Source organism: Medicago sativa, chromosome 8, assembly GCF_051527215.1.
Source record: "Medicago sativa cultivar Bolivia chromosome 8, Bolivia_mono, whole genome shotgun sequence".
Lineage (NCBI taxonomy): Eukaryota > Viridiplantae > Streptophyta > Magnoliopsida > Fabales > Fabaceae > Medicago > Medicago sativa.
Genome location: NC_140756.1, coordinates 56802917 through 56823906, shown reverse-complemented (window position 1 = coordinate 56823906; position 20990 = coordinate 56802917). Strand labels below are relative to the sequence as shown.

The following is a 20990-nucleotide window of genomic DNA, read 5'->3' as shown; positions in this document are numbered from 1 at the left end:
ATCATTTCTAAACTTGTTCCAAAGTGTAGGAACTTTATCCTAATCATTTAGGGGTGTTTTTATGAAAGAAATAACCTTGTTTAAAGGGTCTAATGAGTTTAACTTGTTTTGATTTGAAAATGGAAATAGTTTGGAAAAGTGATAAAGTGAGATGAACTCGAATGAAAGATGTTGTTGAATTAATTATTGTTCCAGTAAGTATTGGTTGGATGTGATGAATTATTGTTGAATAATTGTTAATGAATTTAACATTAAAAATGAAGTTGTTGTTGATTGTTGTTGATTGTTGTGGATTGTTGATGTTGTCGTTGTCGTTGTCGTGGTTGTTGTCGTTGTCGTGTTGTTGTAGTGATGGGGCCTGACAGATCTTTTATGATCTTAGAGATGGGGGCTTTATGCCTGACAGATCTTTTATGATCTTAGAGATGGGGGCTTAATGCCCGACAGGTCCGTCCACTGAACCGACCTTTGTGATGGTGGTACCACAAGCATGCTGAGTCATCTGAGTCGTTGTCGTCGTCGTGTTGAGTCGTTGTTGTCATGATGTGGAGTTGTCATAATATATTAACTAAATGATGACTATTGAGATTGTCACGACCCAAAAACAATCATCGTGACCGGCGCACGAACTAGATCATTCTAGCCCGGCAAGCCTATTAATCAAACTTGATAACTATAATAAATAAATAAGAATTTCAATTTGAATTTCATTCAAAAAAATATTCACTGAAATTTCGACAGAGTTTCCTCTATATTTTCAACATTTCCAATATGTAAATCCTATTTTAAAAACACCTGTTTATCAGCCAGAATCTCCAAATAACATCTTTATTTTCATACTAATTGTACAATTCAAAATAAAACATCCTATCAGATAAATACTTCTGATTCAAAATTTCTATCATATACATCATATATATAAAGTTTGACATTAATCTATAATCATTTCCTATGTCATCAAGATGCGTCAATATTAACGTTAATCAATTCAATAATATAAACTAATGGCAATATCCATATAATAGAATGGAACCTCATGAAATTCCATTAACAATGACAAGGATAAAGTGAGTCCTTCCTCCCTATAGCATCAGAGGAAGCAATGCTCCGCTCGGCACCAATCTTAAAATTCATTTCAGCAACAATAAACAAATCATATAACAAATATAATCATAATCACCACAATCATATCAATCACAATCATATATCCAATATATCGTTTTCTGATATAATTTATACTTTGACATACTTATCTGAGTATGTCTCTGATCCTTTTTCCGATAATAACTAATTTCGGCTAATTAAGCCGGAGTTCCATAACTAACATTTCTCATTTCCAACTATTGATAAAATACCCATGAAACATTGTTCCATAGCTAATTCATTCTAAACATAACTTTCATGTTAATATGTGTATGCTATGTTAGTATTCATGTTGGAGGGTCCTTAGAATTTTCCTTGATTCCATACATTTTGTATTTTTTTTCTTCCAAATATTGTTCGAGTAATTCTTGACTTAAAATTTCATATCATTAATTTTACATATCAATCGTTACTATGAGCCGTACCTCATAGGCTACATTATCTCTTCGTTGTAGCAAACGGAATTTTCATATTCGTTACTATGACCCGTACGTCATAGGCTACATTATCTCTTCGTTGTAGCAAACGGAATATACCACATTATCTCTTCGTTGTGGCGAACGGAAATATACCACATTATCTCTTTGTTGTGGCGAACGGAATTTCATAAAATATCTATGAGCTTGTTACTCATAGGCTGCATTATCTCTTCGTTGCAGCAAACAAATTTTTTCTCAATATTCTCATTTCTTTCTTTCTTTCTTTCTTTCTTTCTTTTTCTATGAGCATATTACTCATTTCAATTTTTCTCATCATTTCCATTTTCCTGTGACTTTCTATGATTCACTGTGAGCATATTACTCATAGATTGCATTTCAAATTTTCTTTCAAATCATTTCTATAATTTTATAGATCAATTGTCTTGATAGAATTTCCCTCCAACATTTATACTAGCATAAACATACTTATTAACATAAAAGAGATTTTATAATACACTAATAATAATCATTCTACTATCTCACCCAACTCAACAAACTTTACAACACTAACAAGTTCAAGTACAATGCATAAATGGTATAACCTAAATCAATCCATCAATTAACATTATCATTCTGCTATAATCATACTTTCTATCACTAACACAAAAATCTTAATTTCACAACCATCATTGTCCAAAACATGCAATTAAAAGGCAAGACATGGTAACTCAACATAATCATGCTAATTCACACTAAAGCATATACATTCTCTTTAATTAAAAATCATCTAAGCACATGAAATTCATAGGATCAAATTATCAAACACCTAGAGTGCATACTACACAATTAGATAAAATGTGCAAAGCACGAATCATATAAACAATTAAACTCAGCTGATCTCAAAACTAGACCATTAGGTAGGCAGTAACAACAAAAACTAAACTATACTCATTAGGTGGGCAGTAACAACAGGACCGTTCTTCAACAAAACAATAGTCATTCTACATATAGGTTCGTACTTTCCTTCTCTCTTATGTAAACTCCTAATATTCACATTTGAAATAAAACAATCAAATAAAACAATCTCAAACAACAAAATCTAATATGTAAACAACTCCAAGGTTGAAGCACCTTTTCCTTTTTCTTTGGAAAATTACCTGAATGAATTTAGTCAGAACTCAGAACTAACTCCAACAAAGTATGTGGTCTTTTTAGAGGAAAGTAAAGTATGGATATACATTCAATTGACGGTAGTGCTACTGTACTATAAAACTACATGTTCCAAATAACCATAAATTGAATTCACAAAGTTGCAAACTACTTCAAGTGATTCACCTACAATAATTTTAGTAGAGTAATGAAACCACTTCGAGTCAAATTGAATTCACCTATACAATGGAGTAGTGATGAATAATTCACAAACACAAGAATAAGCAAAGGAAGTACAAATGAGCATAGGAAGTGTCATCTTATCTCTTTCGAACAAATTTGCAAACCCAAGAAAGATGGGTACCTCTTCAAACATGAATTCTAGCAAATTCCCATGAATTTGGAGACCAAAAATGGAAGATTGACAAATTGAAGGAAGGGGGCGGTTTGGCTTGAATAAAAGGGAAGGATAATTTTTTTTTTTTTTAGCTTATTTGATGCAAACCAAACCTCTAGGAACCTTTAGGCATGGTTTTGGTGATGATTATTGGAAATTTGAAGAATTTGAAGATGATGGTGTAGTGGTGAGGGAGAGAACCGATTGTGTCTTGAGAGGAGGAGAAAAGAAGGTAGTAGAATTGTGTAGAAAATTATAGTATTTTTCCTATATAAAATATACTTGGCCACCAAAATGTCTATATTGCCCTTGCTTAAAAAAAATCTCATGGGATATTACATTCTACCCCCCTTAAAGAAATTTCGTCCTCGAAATTTTAGAAATTTAATTACTAATAAGCATAAACAATTTCTCCATAATTTCAACTTTAGATTCCAACATACGTCCATTACGAACTGATTCTTTCTGACTGACTAATTTAAATTGTATAGGTACCGGCCACCACGCTTCCGCTGCGCCACTCTGATTTATTTCTTCACACCTTACATCATACTCCTTATACTGCGTCTTCTGTTAAGGTTTCATTCATCTCTCAGACATTTGTTCTAACTGTCATATACTAGTCTGAGTTGATCAGGCTCAGCCAGACATGACATTTGGAATAAATATATGGAACCCAATAGTCACACTACATCTTATTGAATTCCATTGACCCAAGGCACGATCTGAATCGACCTGCTCTGATACCAACTTTGTCACGACCCAAAAACAATCATCGTGACCGGCGCACGAACTAGATCATTCTAGCCCGGCAAGCCTATTAATCAAACTTGATAACTATAATAAATAAATAAGAATTTCAATTTGAATTTCATTCAAAAAAATATTCACTGAAATTTCGACAGAGTTTCCTCTATATTTTCAACATTTCCAAGATGTAAATCCTGTTTTAAAAACACCTGTTTATCAGCCAGAATCTCCAAATAACATCTTTATTTTCATACTAATTGTACAATTCAAAATAAAACATCCTATCAGATAAATACTTCTGATTCAAAATTTCTATCATATACATCATATATATAAAGTTTGACATTAATCTATAATCATTTCCTATGTCATCAAGATGCGTCAATATTAACGTTAATCAATTCAATAATATAAACTAATGGCAATATCCATATAATAGAATGGAACCTCATGAAATTCCATTAACAATGACAAGGATAAAGTGAGTCCTTCCTCCCTATAGCATCAGAGGAAGCAATGCTCCGCTCGGCACCAATCTTAAAATTCATTTCAGCAACAATAAACAAATCATATAACAAATATAATCATAATCACCACAATCATATCAATCACAATCATATATCCAATATATCGTTTTCTGATATAATTTATACTTTGACATACTTATCTGAGTATGTCTCTGATCCTTTTTCCGATAATAACTAATTTCGGCTAACTAAGCCGGAGTTCCATAACTAACATTCCTCATTTCCAACTATTGATAAAATACCCATGAAACATTGTTCCATAGCTAATTCATTCTAAACATAACTTTCATGTTAATATGTGTATGCTATGTTAGTATTCATGTTGGAGGGTCCTTAGAATTTTCCTTGATTCCATACATTTTGTATTTTTTTCTTCCAAATATTGTTCGAGTAATTCTTGACTTAAAATTTCATATCATTAATTTTACATATCAATCGTTACTATGAGCCGTACCTCATAGGCTACATTATCTCTTCGTTGTAGCAAACGGAATTTTCATATTCGTTACTATGACCCGTACGTCATAGGCTACATTATCTCTTCGTTGTAGCAAACGGAATATACCACATTATCTCTTCGTTGTGGCGAACGGAATTTCATAAAATATCTATGAGCTTGTTACTCATAGGCTGCATTATCTCTTCGTTGCAGCAAACGGATTTTTTCTCAATATTCTCATTTCTTTCTTTCTTTCTTTCTTTTTCTATGAGCATGTTACTCATTTCAATTTTTCACATCATTTCCATTTTCCTGTGACTTTCTATGATTCACTGTGAGCATATTACTCATAGATTGCATTTCAAATTTTCTTTCAAATCATTTCTATAATTTTATAGATCAATTGTCTTGATAGAATTTCCCTCCAACATTTATACTAGCATAAACATACTTGTTAACATAAAAGAGATTTTATAATACACTAATAAGGATACCTAATTTAGAAATAATCATTCTACTATCTCACCCAACTCAACAAACTTTACAACACTAACAAGTTCAAGTACAATGCATAAATGGTATAACCTAAATCAATCCATCAATTAACATTATCATTCTGCTATAATCATACTTTCTATCACTAACACAAAAATCTTAATTTCACAACCATCATTGTCCAAAACATGCAATTAAAAGGCAAGACATGGTAACTCAACATAATCATGCTAATTCACACTAAAGCATATACATTCTCTTTAATTAAAAATCATCTAAGCACATGAAATTCATAGGATCAAATTATCAAACACCTAGAGTGCATACTACACAATTAGATAAAATGTGCAAAGCACGAATCATATAAACAATTAAACTCAGCTGATCTCAAAACTAGACCATTAGGTAGGCAGTAACAACAAAAACTAAACTATACTCATTAGGTGGGCAGTAACAACAGGACCGTTCTTCAACAAAACAATAGTCATTCTACATATAGGTTCGTACTTTCCTTCTCTCTTATGTAAACTCCTAATATTCACATTTGAAATAAAACAATCAAATCAAACAATCTCAAACAACAAAATCTAATATGTAAACAACTCCAAGGTTGAAGCACCTTTTCCTTTTTCTTTGGAAAATTACCTGAATGAATTTAGTCAGAACTCAGAACTAACTCCAACAAAGTATGTGGTCTTTTTAGAGGAAAGTAAAGTATGGATATACATTCAATTGACGGTAGTGCTACTGTACTATAAAACTACATGTTCCAAATAACCATAAATTGAATTCACAAAGTTGCAAACTACTTCAAGTGATTCACCTACAATAATTTTAGTAGAGTAATGAAACCACTTCGAGTCAAATTGAATTCACCTATACAATGGAGTAGTGATGAATAATTCACAAACACAAGAATAAGCAAAGGAAGTACAAATGAGCATAGGAAGTGTCATCTTATCTCTTTCGAACAAATTTGCAAACCCAAGAAAGATGGGTACCTCTTCAAACATGAATTCTAGCAAATTCCCATGAATTTGGAGACCAAAAATGGAAGATTGACAAATTGAAGGAAGGGGGCGGTTTGGCTTGAATAAAAGGGAAGGATAATTTTTTTTTTTTTTTAGCTTATTTGATGCAAACCAAACCTCTAGGAACCTTTAGGCATGGTTTTGGTGATGATTATTGGAAATTTGAAGAATTTGAAGATGATGGTGTAGTGGTGAGGGAGAGAACCGATTGTGTCTTGAGAGGAGGAGAAAAGAAGGTAGTAGAATTGTGTAGAAAATTATAGTATTTTTCCTATATAAAATATACTTGGCCACCAAAATGTCTATATTGCCCTTGCTTAAAAAAAATCTCATGGGATATTACATTCTACCCCCCTTAAAGAAATTTCGTCCTCGAAATTTTAGAAATTTAATTACTAATAAGCATAAACAATTTCTCCATAATTTCAACTTTAGATTCCAACATACGTCCATTACGAACTGATTCTTTCTGACTGACTAATTTAAATTGTATAGGTACCGGCCACCACGCTTCCGCTGCGCCACTCTGATTTATTTCTTCACACCTTACATCATACTCCTTATACTGCGTCTTCTGTTAAGGTTTCATTCATCTCTCAGACATTTGTTCTAACTGTCATATACTAGTCTGAGTTGATCAGGCTCAGCCAGACATGACATTTGGAATAAATATATGGAACCCAATAGTCACACTACATCTTATTGAATTCCATTGACCCAAGGCACGATCTGAATCGACCTGCTCTGATACCAACTTTGTCACGACCCAAAAACAATCATCGTGACCGGCGCACGAACTAGATCATTCTAGCCCGGCAAGCCTATTAATCAAACTTGATAACTATAATAAATAAATAAGAATTTCAATTTGAATTTCATTCAAAAAAATATTCACTGAAATTTCGACAGAGTTTCCTCTATATTTTCAACATTTCCAAGATGTAAATCCTGTTTTAAAAACACCTGTTTATCAGCCAGAATCTCCAAATAACATCTTTATTTTCATACTAATTGTACAATTCAAAATAAAACATCCTATCAGATAAATACTTCTGATTCAAAATTTCTATCATATACATCATATATATAAAGTTTGACATTAATCTATAATCATTTCCTATGTCATCAAGATGCGTCAATATTAACGTTAATCAATTCAATAATATAAACTAATGGCAATATCCATATAATAGAATGGAACCTCATGAAATTCCATTAACAATGACAAGGATAAAGTGAGTCCTTCCTCCCTATAGCATCAGAGGAAGCAATGCTCCGCTCGGCACCAATCTTAAAATTCATTTCAGCAACAATAAACAAATCATATAACAAATATAATCATAATCACCACAATCATATCAATCACAATCATATATCCAATATATCGTTTTCTGATATAATTTATACTTTGACATACTTATCTGAGTATGTCTCTGATCCTTTTTCCGATAATAACTAATTTCGGCTAACTAAGCCGGAGTTCCATAACTAACATTCCTCATTTCCAACTATTGATAAAATACCCATGAAACATTGTTCCATAGCTAATTCATTCTAAACATAACTTTCATGTTAATATGTGTATGCTATGTTTGAAACACCCCTACTAGAAAATTACCTAGGATATCTAGCATGAGTGTTATACTCGGTATCGGTACATTAAAATTTCAATAAATAAATAAAAATTGTCTGAGCAAATCATAGAATTCATCACCTGTTAACTCAGAAATGGTACCACTGACGTATACTTTATATTATCCAGCTACTTCCGCTTCTTCAACAAGAACCATCATGTCGTATAATAACTCGTATATCTGAAATAGATAAAAAGAATTTGGGATGAGACGAGATGTCTCAGTGAGTTCCACCTATCCTAGTTTGTAGGCAATCTCGGGGAACCTAGGATCGCCATCTGTTTCTAATCTTAACCCATTTCGGGTTTATAGGATTTCGTTACACATAACACAGCGATTAGGGGATAACTAGAATCGCTATCTAAAATTCTACTTTGATTATATAATAAACATAATCATACTCACCATATTCATATCAATAAACACAATCATATATCCAATATATCGTATTCTGATATAACTTATACATTGACATACTTATCTGAGTATGTCTCTGATACTTTACCGATAACAACTAGTTTCGGCTAACTAAGCCGAAGTTCCATAACTAAAATTTCTTCAACTTTTGGTAAAATGTCTATGAAATATTTCTCTAATCATTCTAACATAACTTTCATGTTAACATGTGTATGCTATGTTAGTATTCATGTTGGAGGGTCCTTAGAAAATTTTTTTTTTCCTTGGTTCCATAATTAAAAATTTTATTTTTCTCTTCTCTTTCAAATATTTTTCGAATAATTCTTGACTTAATTTCATATCATTGATTATATATTTCATTCGTTACTATGACCCGTACGTCATAGGCTACATTATCTCTCGTTGTAGCAAACGGATTACTATGACCCGTACGTCATAGGCTACATTATCTCTCGTTGTAGCAAACGGTTTACTATGACCCGTACGTCATAGGCTACATTATCTCTCGTTGTAGCAAACGGTTTACTATGACCCGTACGTCATAGGCTACATTATCTCTCGTTGTAGCAAACGGATTACTATGACCCGTACGTCATAGGCTACATTATCTCTCGTTGTAGCAAACGGTTTACTATGACCCGTACGTCATAGGCTACATTATCTCTCGTTGTAGCAAACGGTTTACTATGACCCGTACGTCATAGGCTACATTATCTCTCGTTGTAGCAAACGGATTACTATGACCCGTACGTCATAGGCTACATTATCTCTCGTTGTAGCAAACGGAGTTTTCATATTTTCTTTTCTTTTTCTTTCTTTATCTATGAGCATGTTACTCATTTCAATTTTTCTTCTCATTTCCATTTTTCTGTGATTTTCTATAATTCAATGTGAACATATTACTCATAGATTGCATTTCAAATTTTCTTTCAAATCATTTCTATCATTTTTATACATCAATTGCCTTAATAGAATTTTCCTCCAACATTTATACTAACATCAACATACTTATTAACTTAAAAATATTTAAAACATACATTAATAAGGATAACTAATTTAAAAATAATCATTCCAATCCATAAAATAAGAAGAGTCAGAATTTATTCAACCAAATTACTAATTAGCTTCAGCTAAGTATCAGGAGTATGAACTTTCGATAATGTAAAATACTAATTTCGACAATAATTTAAAATATAGAACAACATCCTTTGAATAGAAATAAAACGTAACGCTAACTAATTTGTCAATCATTCAATTCATCTACCAACTAAAACCATTTATATAAAACCATTTATATAAATCACTCTATTTAGTCTTAAAGATACTCAAAATTCCAACAAAATAATTTATTCTTTTTGCTCCCTTTTTCTCAAAAGTTTGAGGATTAAACCCTTTACTAACTTCACAATAAAATCAACTTCAAACTATCATATAAATACCTTTTTTTTCCTTCTGTTTTGTTTTTGACCTCCCTGCTCATGAAAATAATGATACTATTGTACATTTGAAATATTAATATGCATGTATGAACAAAACTTTTCAATCAATAATGATACATAATATTTCCAATCAAAAAAAAATGTCCAAACTCTAGCCTTATACAATTACCACCTATTCGGATTTAAACTTATAATTAAGTTAAACACTCTCTAAATCGGAAACCTCATAATAAAAGTGTCACAATAGAACATTTCTTCACAACAACTCAACTCAATTTCAAAGGACTATAGTTTCAACATTACATCACTATAAACCTTATATCAACATAAACTACGATTTTTAAACATATAATAGGCTAAAAATAAGGCTCAACAACAACTAAGTCTCATATATCCATTGAAGCCTTACTAGGAAGCTTAAAATCATCAATCTAACAAAAACATGTTTAATTTGGTGGCTTCTAAAAAAAAAATCCGAAAATATATATAAAAGCCCTTAAAATTAATTTTAGAGAAGAGCAAGAAGATGGAACTCACCTCTAAATTCTTTGAAATACAAAATTCTCGAGCAATCCCATCCTTAGCTTTTGTTTACCCCTTTCTCTTAGCTTCTGATTACTAACATTCCAAGGATTAGGCCATAGCTCTTACATGCCAAACAAAATTCAAACTACCCAAAGGCAAGGATGGATGGCTACGGCTGAAAAGAGGAGGAGAAAGGAAAAGATTTTTAACTTGTATCAAGGGTTTGCTTACATGAAAAGAATTTGGTAAAGTTCCATGATGATTTAGTGTAAGAATTTGTGAGATTGGAGAGCTAGAGAGAGAGCCGAATTTTTGAGAGTGGTAGAAGGAAGGAGAGAGTTCTAGAGTGATGGTGAAAAATGTGGTAAAAAAAAAATGAGAAAAAAAAATCTAGTTTTGGCCCAATTAAAGAAAATCTTGAATGGCAAGTTACCAAAATGCCCTTCAAGGAAAAATACACAATTATCATTCTTTAATTCGTAACCTTTTTAGTAAATTTTTCGAGTTCATTGGAATAATGAGCGAGACATTTACAGACAAATGTCTCATTTCTCAATAAATAATTAACCCCTTTAACAATTATTTATCTTTTGACATGTAACTAATACGACAGTTTATTACAATTTCAGCGGGATATTACAATCTACCCCCCTTAAAGAAATTTCGTCCTCGAAATTTACGGATTTACTTGCTAATAAACACAAATAATTTCTCCAACTTTCAACTTTAGATTCCAACATACGTCTGTTACGAACTGATTTTTTTTTCTGACTGACTAATTTAAACTGCACAGGTGCCAGCCACCATTGGCGTTGAATACTTCCTTAAGAAAATTCATTATAAACTTCACATCCTGCCTTTCCTTCTTCGTACGCTTCATTCCTCCCAGGTTCCATTTAGCTCTCAGACATTTGTTCTAACTACCATACACTAGGTTGAGTTGATCAGGCTCACCTAGATATGATATTTAGAATAAACATCTGGAACCCAATGGTTCCCACTTCTTTTATTGAATTTTAATGACCCAAGGCACGATCTGAATCGACCTGCTCTGATACCAAATTGAAACACCCCTACTAGAAAATTACCTAGGATATCTAGCATGAGTGTTATACTCGGTATCGGTACATTAAAATTTCAATAAATAAATAAAAATTGTCTGAGCAAATCATAGAATTCATCACCTGTTAACTCAGAAATGGTACCACTGACGTATACTTTATATTATCCAGCTACTTCCGCTTCTTCAACAAGAACCATCATGTCGTATAATAACTCGTATATCTGAAATAGATAAAAAGAATTTGGGATGAGACGAGATGTCTCAGTGAGTTCCACCTATCCTAGTTTGTAGGCAATCTCGGGGAACCTAGGATCGCCATCTGTTTCTAATCTTAACCCATTTCGGGTTTATAGGATTTCGTTACACATAACACAGCGATTAGGGGATAACTAGAATCGCTATCTAAAATTCTACTTTGATTATATAATAAACATAATCATACTCACCATATTCATATCAATAAACACAATCATATATCCAATATATCGTATTCTGATATAACTTATACATTGACATACTTATCTGAGTATGTCTCTGATACTTTACCGATAACAACTAGTTTCGGCTAACTAAGCCGAAGTTCCATAACTAAAATTTCTTCAACTTTTGGTAAAATGTCTATGAAATATTTCTCTAATCATTCTAACATAACTTTCATGTTAACATGTGTATGCTATGTTAGTATTCATGTTGGAGGGTCCTTAGAAATTTTTTTTTTTCCTTGGTTCCATAATTAAAAATTTTATTTTTCTCTTCTCTTTCAAATATTTTTCGAATAATTCTTGACTTAATTTCATATCATTGATTATATATTTCATTCGTTACTATGACCCGTACGTCATAGGCTACATTATCTCTCGTTGTAGCAAACGGATTACTATGACCCGTACGTCATAGGCTACATTATCTCTCGTTGTAGCAAACGGTTTACTATGACCCGTACGTCATAGGCTACATTATCTCTCGTTGTAGCAAACGGTTTACTATGACCCGTACGTCATAGGCTACATTATCTCTCGTTGTAGCAAACGGATTACTATGACCCGTACGTCATAGGCTACATTATCTCTCGTTGTAGCAAACGGTTTACTATGACCCGTACGTCATAGGCTACATTATCTCTCGTTGTAGCAAACGGTTTACTATGACCCGTACGTCATAGGCTACATTATCTCTCGTTGTAGCAAACGGATTACTATGACCCGTACGTCATAGGCTACATTATCTCTCGTTGTAGCAAACGGAGTTTTCATATTTTCTTTTCTTTTTCTTTCTTTATCTATGAGCATGTTACTCATTTCAATTTTTCTTCTCATTTCCATTTTTCTGTGATTTTCTATAATTCAATGTGAACATATTACTCATAGATTGCATTTCAAATTTTCTTTCAAATCATTTCTATCATTTTTATACATCAATTGCCTTAATAGAATTTTCCTCCAACATTTATACTAACATCAACATACTTATTAACTTAAAAATATTTAAAACATACATTAATAAGGATAACTAATTTAAAAATAATCATTCCAATCCATAAAATAAGAAGAGTCAGAATTTATTCAACCAAATTACTAATTAGCTTCAGCTAAGTATCAGGAGTATGAACTTTCGATAATGTAAAATACTAATTTCGACAATAATTTAAAATATAGAACAACATCCTTTGAATAGAAATAAAACGTAACGCTAACTAATTTGTCAATCATTCAATTCATCTACCAACTAAAACCATTTATATAAAACCATTTATATAAATCACTCTATTTAGTCTTAAAGATACTCAAAATTCCAACAAAATAATTTATTCTTTTTGCTCCCTTTTTCTCAAAAGTTTGAGGATTAAACCCTTTACTAACTTCACAATAAAATCAACTTCAAACTATCATATAAATACCTTTTTTTTCCTTCTGTTTTGTTTTTGACCTCCCTGCTCATGAAAATAATGATACTATTGTACATTTGAAATATTAATATGCATGTATGAACAAAACTTTTCAATCAATAATGATACATAATATTTCCAATCAAAAAAAAATGTCCAAACTCTAGCCTTATACAATTACCACCTATTCGGATTTAAACTTATAATTAAGTTAAACACTCTCTAAATCGGAAACCTCATAATAAAAGTGTCACAATAGAACATTTCTTCACAACAACTCAACTCAATTTCAAAGGACTATAGTTTCAACATTACATCACTATAAACCTTATATCAACATAAACTACGATTTTTAAACATATAATAGGCTAAAAATAAGGCTCAACAACAACTAAGTCTCATATATCCATTGAAGCCTTACTAGGAAGCTTAAAATCATCAATCTAACAAAAACATGTTTAATTTGGTGGCTTCTAAAAAAAAAATCCGAAAATATATATAAAAGCCCTTAAAATTAATTTTAGAGAAGAGCAAGAAGATGGAACTCACCTCTAAATTCTTTGAAATACAAAATTCTCGAGCAATCCCATCCTTAGCTTTTGTTTACCCCTTTCTCTTAGCTTCTGATTACTAACATTCCAAGGATTAGGCCATAGCTCTTACATGCCAAACAAAATTCAAACTACCCAAAGGCAAGGATGGATGGCTACGGCTGAAAAGAGGAGGAGAAAGGAAAAGATTTTTAACTTGTATCAAGGGTTTGCTTACATGAAAAGAATTTGGTAAAGTTCCATGATGATTTAGTGTAAGAATTTGTGAGATTGGAGAGCTAGAGAGAGAGCCGAATTTTTGAGAGTGGTAGAAGGAAGGAGAGAGTTCTAGAGTGATGGTGAAAAATGTGGTAAAAAAAAAATGAGAAAAAAAAATCTAGTTTTGGCCCAATTAAAGAAAATCTTGAATGGCAAGTTACCAAAATGCCCTTCAAGGAAAAATACACAATTATCATTCTTTAATTCGTAACCTTTTTAGTAAATTTTTCGAGTTCATTGGAATAATGAGCGAGACATTTACAGACAAATGTCTCATTTCTCAATAAATAATTAACCCCTTTAACAATTATTTATCTTTTGACATGTAACTAATACGACAGTTTATTACAATTTCAGCGGGATATTACAATCTACCCCCCTTAAAGAAATTTCGTCCTCGAAATTTACGGATTTACTTGCTAATAAACACAAATAATTTCTCCAACTTTCAACTTTAGATTCCAACATACGTCTGTTACGAACTGATTTTTTTTTCTGACTGACTAATTTAAACTGCACAGGTGCCAGCCACCATTGGCGTTGAATACTTCCTTAAGAAAATTCATTATAAACTTCACATCCTGCCTTTCCTTCTTCGTACGCTTCATTCCTCCCAGGTTCCATTTAGCTCTCAGACATTTGTTCTAACTACCATACACTAGGTTGAGTTGATCAGGCTCACCTAGATATGATATTTAGAATAAACATCTGGAACCCAATGGTTCCCACTTCTTTTATTGAATTTTAATGACCCAAGGCACGATCTGAATCGACCTGCTCTGATACCAAATTGAAACACCCCTACTAGAAAATTACCTAGGATATCTAGCATGAGTGTTATACTCGGTATCGGTACATTAAAATTTCAATAAATAAATAAAAATTGTCTGAGCAAATCATAGAATTCATCACCTGTTAACTCAGAAATGGTACCACTGACGTATACTTTATATTATCCAGCTACTTCCGCTTCTTCAACAAGAACCATCATGTCGTATAATAACTCGTATATCTGAAATAGATAAAAAGAATTTGGGATGAGACGAGATGTCTCAGTGAGTTCCACCTATCCTAGTTTGTAGGCAATCTCGGGGAACCTAGGATCGCCATCTGTTTCTAATCTTAACCCATTTCGGGTTTATAGGATTTCGTTACACATAACACAGCGATTAGGGGATAACTAGAATCGCTATCTAAAATTCTACTTTGATTATATAATAAACATAATCATACTCACCATATTCATATCAATAAACACAATCATATATCCAATATATCGTATTCTGATATAACTTATACATTGACATACTTATCTGAGTATGTCTCTGATACTTTACCGATAACAACTAGTTTCGGCTAACTAAGCCGAAGTTCCATAACTAAAATTTCTTCAACTTTTGGTAAAATGTCTATGAAATATTTCTCTAATCATTCTAACATAACTTTCATGTTAACATGTGTATGCTATGTTAGTATTCATGTTGGAGGGTCCTTAGAAATTTTTTTTTTTCCTTGGTTCCATAATTAAAAATTTTATTTTTCTCTTCTCTTTCAAATATTTTTCGAATAATTCTTGACTTAATTTCATATCATTGATTATATATTTCATTCGTTACTATGACCCGTACGTCATAGGCTACATTATCTCTCGTTGTAGCAAACGGATTACTATGACCCGTACGTCATAGGCTACATTATCTCTCGTTGTAGCAAACGGTTTACTATGACCCGTACGTCATAGGCTACATTATCTCTCGTTGTAGCAAACGGTTTACTATGACCCGTACGTCATAGGCTACATTATCTCTCGTTGTAGCAAACGGATTACTATGACCCGTACGTCATAGGCTACATTATCTCTCGTTGTAGCAAACGGTTTACTATGACCCGTACGTCATAGGCTACATTATCTCTCGTTGTAGCAAACGGTTTACTATGACCCGTACGTCATAGGCTACATTATCTCTCGTTGTAGCAAACGGATTACTATGACCCGTACGTCATAGGCTACATTATCTCTCGTTGTAGCAAACGGAGTTTTCATATTTTCTTTTCTTTTTCTTTCTTTATCTATGAGCATGTTACTCATTTCAATTTTTCTTCTCATTTCCATTTTTCTGTGATTTTCTATAATTCAATGTGAACATATTACTCATAGATTGCATTTCAAATTTTCTTTCAAATCATTTCTATCATTTTTATACATCAATTGCCTTAATAGAATTTTCCTCCAACATTTATACTAACATCAACATACTTATTAACTTAAAAATATTTAAAACATACATTAATAAGGATAACTAATTTAAAAATAATCATTCCAATCCATAAAATAAGAAGAGTCAGAATTTATTCAACCAAATTACTAATTAGCTTCAGCTAAGTATCAGGAGTATGAACTTTCGATAATGTAAAATACTAATTTCGACAATAATTTAAAATATAGAACAACATCCTTTGAATAGAAATAAAACGTAACGCTAACTAATTTGTCAATCATTCAATTCATCTACCAACTAAAACCATTTATATAAAACCATTTATATAAATCACTCTATTTAGTCTTAAAGATACTCAAAATTCCAACAAAATAATTTATTCTTTTTGCTCCCTTTTTCTCAAAAGTTTGAGGATTAAACCCTTTACTAACTTCACAATAAAATCAACTTCAAACTATCATATAAATACCTTTTTTTTCCTTCTGTTTTGTTTTTGACCTCCCTGCTCATGAAAATAATGATACTATTGTACATTTGAAATATTAATATGCATGTATGAACAAAACTTTTCAATCAATAATGATACATAATATTTCCAATCAAAAAAAAATGTCCAAACTCTAGCCTTATACAATTACCACCTATTCGGATTTAAACTTATAATTAAGTTAAACACTCTCTAAATCGGAAACCTCATAATAAAAGTGTCACAATAGAACATTTCTTCACAACAACTCAACTCAATTTCAAAGGACTATAGTTTCAACATTACATCACTATAAACCTTATATCAACATAAACTACGATTTTTAAACATATAATAGGCTAAAAATAAGGCTCAACAACAACTAAGTCTCATATATCCATTGAAGCCTTACTAGGAAGCTTAAAATCATCAATCTAACAAAAACATGTTTAATTTGGTGGCTTCTAAAAAAAAAATCCGAAAATATATATAAAAGCCCTTAAAATTAATTTTAGAGAAGAGCAAGAAGATGGAACTCACCTCTAAATTCTTTGAAATACAAAATTCTCGAGCAATCCCATCCTTAGCTTTTGTTTACCCCTTTCTCTTAGCTTCTGATTACTAACATTCCAAGGATTAGGCCATAGCTCTTACATGCCAAACAAAATTCAAACTACCCAAAGGCAAGGATGGATGGCTACGGCTGAAAAGAGGAGGAGAAAGGAAAAGATTTTTAACTTGTATCAAGGGTTTGCTTACATGAAAAGAATTTGGTAAAGTTCCATGATGATTTAGTGTAAGAATTTGTGAGATTGGAGAGCTAGAGAGAGAGCCGAATTTTTGAGAGTGGTAGAAGGAAGGAGAGAGTTCTAGAGTGATGGTGAAAAATGTGGTAAAAAAAAAATGAGAAAAAAAAATCTAGTTTTGGCCCAATTAAAGAAAATCTTGAATGGCAAGTTACCAAAATGCCCTTCAAGGAAAAATACACAATTATCATTCTTTAATTCGTAACCTTTTTAGTAAATTTTTCGAGTTCATTGGAATAATGAGCGAGACATTTACAGACAAATGTCTCATTTCTCAATAAATAATTAACCCCTTTAACAATTATTTATCTTTTGACATGTAACTAATACGACAGTTTATTACAATTTCAGCGGGATATTACAATGTTAGTATTCATGTTGGAGGGTCCTTAGAATTTTCCTTGATTCCATACATTTTGTATTTTTTTCTTCCAAATATTGTTCGAGTAATTCTTGACTTAAAATTTCATATCATTAATTTTACATATCAATCGTTACTATGAGCCGTACCTCATAGGCTACATTATCTCTTCGTTGTAGCAAACGGAATTTTCATATTCGTTACTATGACCCGTACGTCATAGGCTACATTATCTCTTCGTTGTAGCAAACGGAATATACCACATTATCTCTTCGTTGTGGCGAACGGAATTTCATAAAATATCTATGAGCTTGTTACTCATAGGCTGCATTATCTCTTCGTTGCAGCAAACGGATTTTTTCTCAATATTCTCATTTCTTTCTTTCTTTCTTTCTTTTTCTATGAGCATGTTACTCATTTCAATTTTTCACATCATTTCCATTTTCCTGTGACTTTCTATGATTCACTGTGAGCATATTACTCATAGATTGCATTTCAAATTTTCTTTCAAATCATTTCTATAATTTTATAGATCAATTGTCTTGATAGAATTTCCCTCCAACATTTATACTAGCATAAACATACTTGTTAACATAAAAGAGATTTTATAATACACTAATAAGGATACCTAATTTAGAAATAATCATTCTACTATCTCACCCAACTCAACAAACTTTACAACACTAACAAGTTCAAGTACAATGCATAAATGGTATAACCTAAATCAATCCATCAATTAACATTATCATTCTGCTATAATCATACTTTCTATCACTAACACAAAAATCTTAATTTCACAACCATCATTGTCCAAAACATGCAATTAAAAGGCAAGACATGGTAACTCAACATAATCATGCTAATTCACACTAAAGCATATACATTCTCTTTAATTAAAAATCATCTAAGCACATGAAATTCATAGGATCAAATTATCAAACACCTAGAGTGCATACTACACAATTAGATAAAATGTGCAAAGCACGAATCATATAAACAATTAAACTCAGCTGATCTCAAAACTAGACCATTAGGTAGGCAGTAACAACAAAAACTAAACTATACTCATTAGGTGGGCAGTAACAACAGGACCGTTCTTCAACAAAACAATAGTCATTCTACATATAGGTTCGTACTTTCCTTCTCTCTTATGTAAACTCCTAATATTCACATTTGAAATAAAACAATCAAATCAAACAATCTCAAACAACAAAATCTAATATGTAAACAACTCCAAGGTTGAAGCACCTTTTCCTTTTTCTTTGGAAAATTACCTGAATGAATTTAGTCAGAACTCAGAACTAACTCCAACAAAGTATGTGGTCTTTTTAGAGGAAAGTAAAGTATGGATATACATTCAATTGACGGTAGTGCTACTGTACTATAAAACTACATGTTCCAAATAACCATAAATTGAATTCACAAAGTTGCAAACTACTTCAAGTGATTCACCTACAATAATTTTAGTAGAGTAATGAAACCACTTCGAGTCAAATTGAATTCACCTATACAATGGAGTAGTGATGAATAATTCACAAACACAAGAATAAGCAAAGGAAGTACAAATGAGCATAGGAAGTGTCATCTTATCTCTTTCGAACAAATTTGCAAACCCAAGAAAGATGGGTACCTCTTCAAACATGAATTCTAGCAAATTCCCATGAATTTGGAGACCAAAAATGGAAGATTGACAAATTGAAGGAAGGGGGCGGTTTGGCTTGAATAAAAGGGAAGGATAATTTTTTTTTTTTTTTAGCTTATTTGATGCAAACCAAACCTCTAGGAACCTTTAGGCATGGTTTTGGTGATGATTATTGGAAATTTGAAGAATTTGAAGATGATGGTGTAGTGGTGAGGGAGAGAACCGATTGTGTCTTGAGAGGAGGAGAAAAGAAGGTAGTAGAATTGTGTAGAAAATTATAGTATTTTTCCTATATAAAATATACTTGGCCACCAAAATGTCTATATTGCCCTTGCTTAAAAAAAATCTCATGGGATATTACAGAGATGTTGTTGCTGTTGAGATGTTGTTGCTGTTGATGATGCAATTGATGTTATATAAAGCTGTTATTATTATGTTGATGGTTACCTTAACCTTATTAAATGTGGTTAAGTAATGATATTATGGTTGTTGTTTCGATGATGTTGTTGCTATTTTGAAGTTGAAAGACGAAGAGATGGATGTTATATAAAATGAATATTATTTATATAGGTTGTTGATTATTCTTTATGAATTATTATTTGCTAATAATGATTGTGAAATCTCACCCCTTCTGCGTATATGTTGCCTCGACCGTGGGTAATGTGCAGGTACTAAAGACTAGCTGTTGTTGTGAGTACTTCTCCGTTGTGTCGTCTAGGATGCTTTGATACGTAACGGGATGAGGATTTTCTGTTATTTTGTTCCTTGTTACGTATTTCTTTTAATAATAATGTTGAAGTATTTTGTGAAGACTATTTTTGAAGATGTTAAGTTGTAGCCTTTGTGCTAAGTATTTTATAAGATGATGTAAACTAAATTCAACTGTTTTTGATTATTAAAGTTTATAAAGACAGGTTGTTTTAATAAATAGTAATTTCTATTACTATGATTGTTGATTAATGATGTATTGATGAATGTGATGCTCCGTTTCTGATGTTTAAACTCTGATAATTTTTACGAAATTTTCAAGTTGGGAAAACGGGGTGTTACACCAAACCTCATCAGAGTTATCATAAAAAATCAACACCATGCAATCATGTTTGTCATCACATTCAAGAACAACTTTGAGATCTAAATCAACATTTACAGGTTGCAGTTGCTCGGGTAATGGAATTGGCAACCAAGTTTGTGTTACTGGGTTGCTAATAAATAATTGGAATTCATTGTCACGGATTGTAGAGCGACAAAGAATCAAACCTTTGGCAGAAGACAAAAACTTTAGTAATGTTTGGAAACACCTAATGATGAATGTTCCTCTCTAGATAAAGTGCATAATTGAGCAATGTTTCCATTGTATCTTTGGGAGAAATTTGA

General features: G+C 31.9%; 1 long non-coding RNA gene across 2 annotated transcripts; it reads right to left on the bottom strand.

Annotated features, from left to right (window-relative positions):
• Positions 1–798: 798 nt before the first annotated feature.
• On the bottom strand, positions 799–19971 carry LOC146899783 (uncharacterized). 2 transcript variants are annotated; one of them, XR_015021866.1, is made up of 5 exons: positions 17348–19971; positions 13863–15134; positions 10378–11649; positions 8065–8164; positions 799–7640 (listed from the first exon to the last, which is right to left on the bottom strand). It is a non-coding gene; the product is annotated as an uncharacterized LOC146899783 (long non-coding RNA). The 2 variants fall into 2 exon arrangements; XR_015021865.1 differs by having other exon boundaries at positions 799–8164.
• Positions 19972–20990: the final 1019 nt, after the last annotated feature.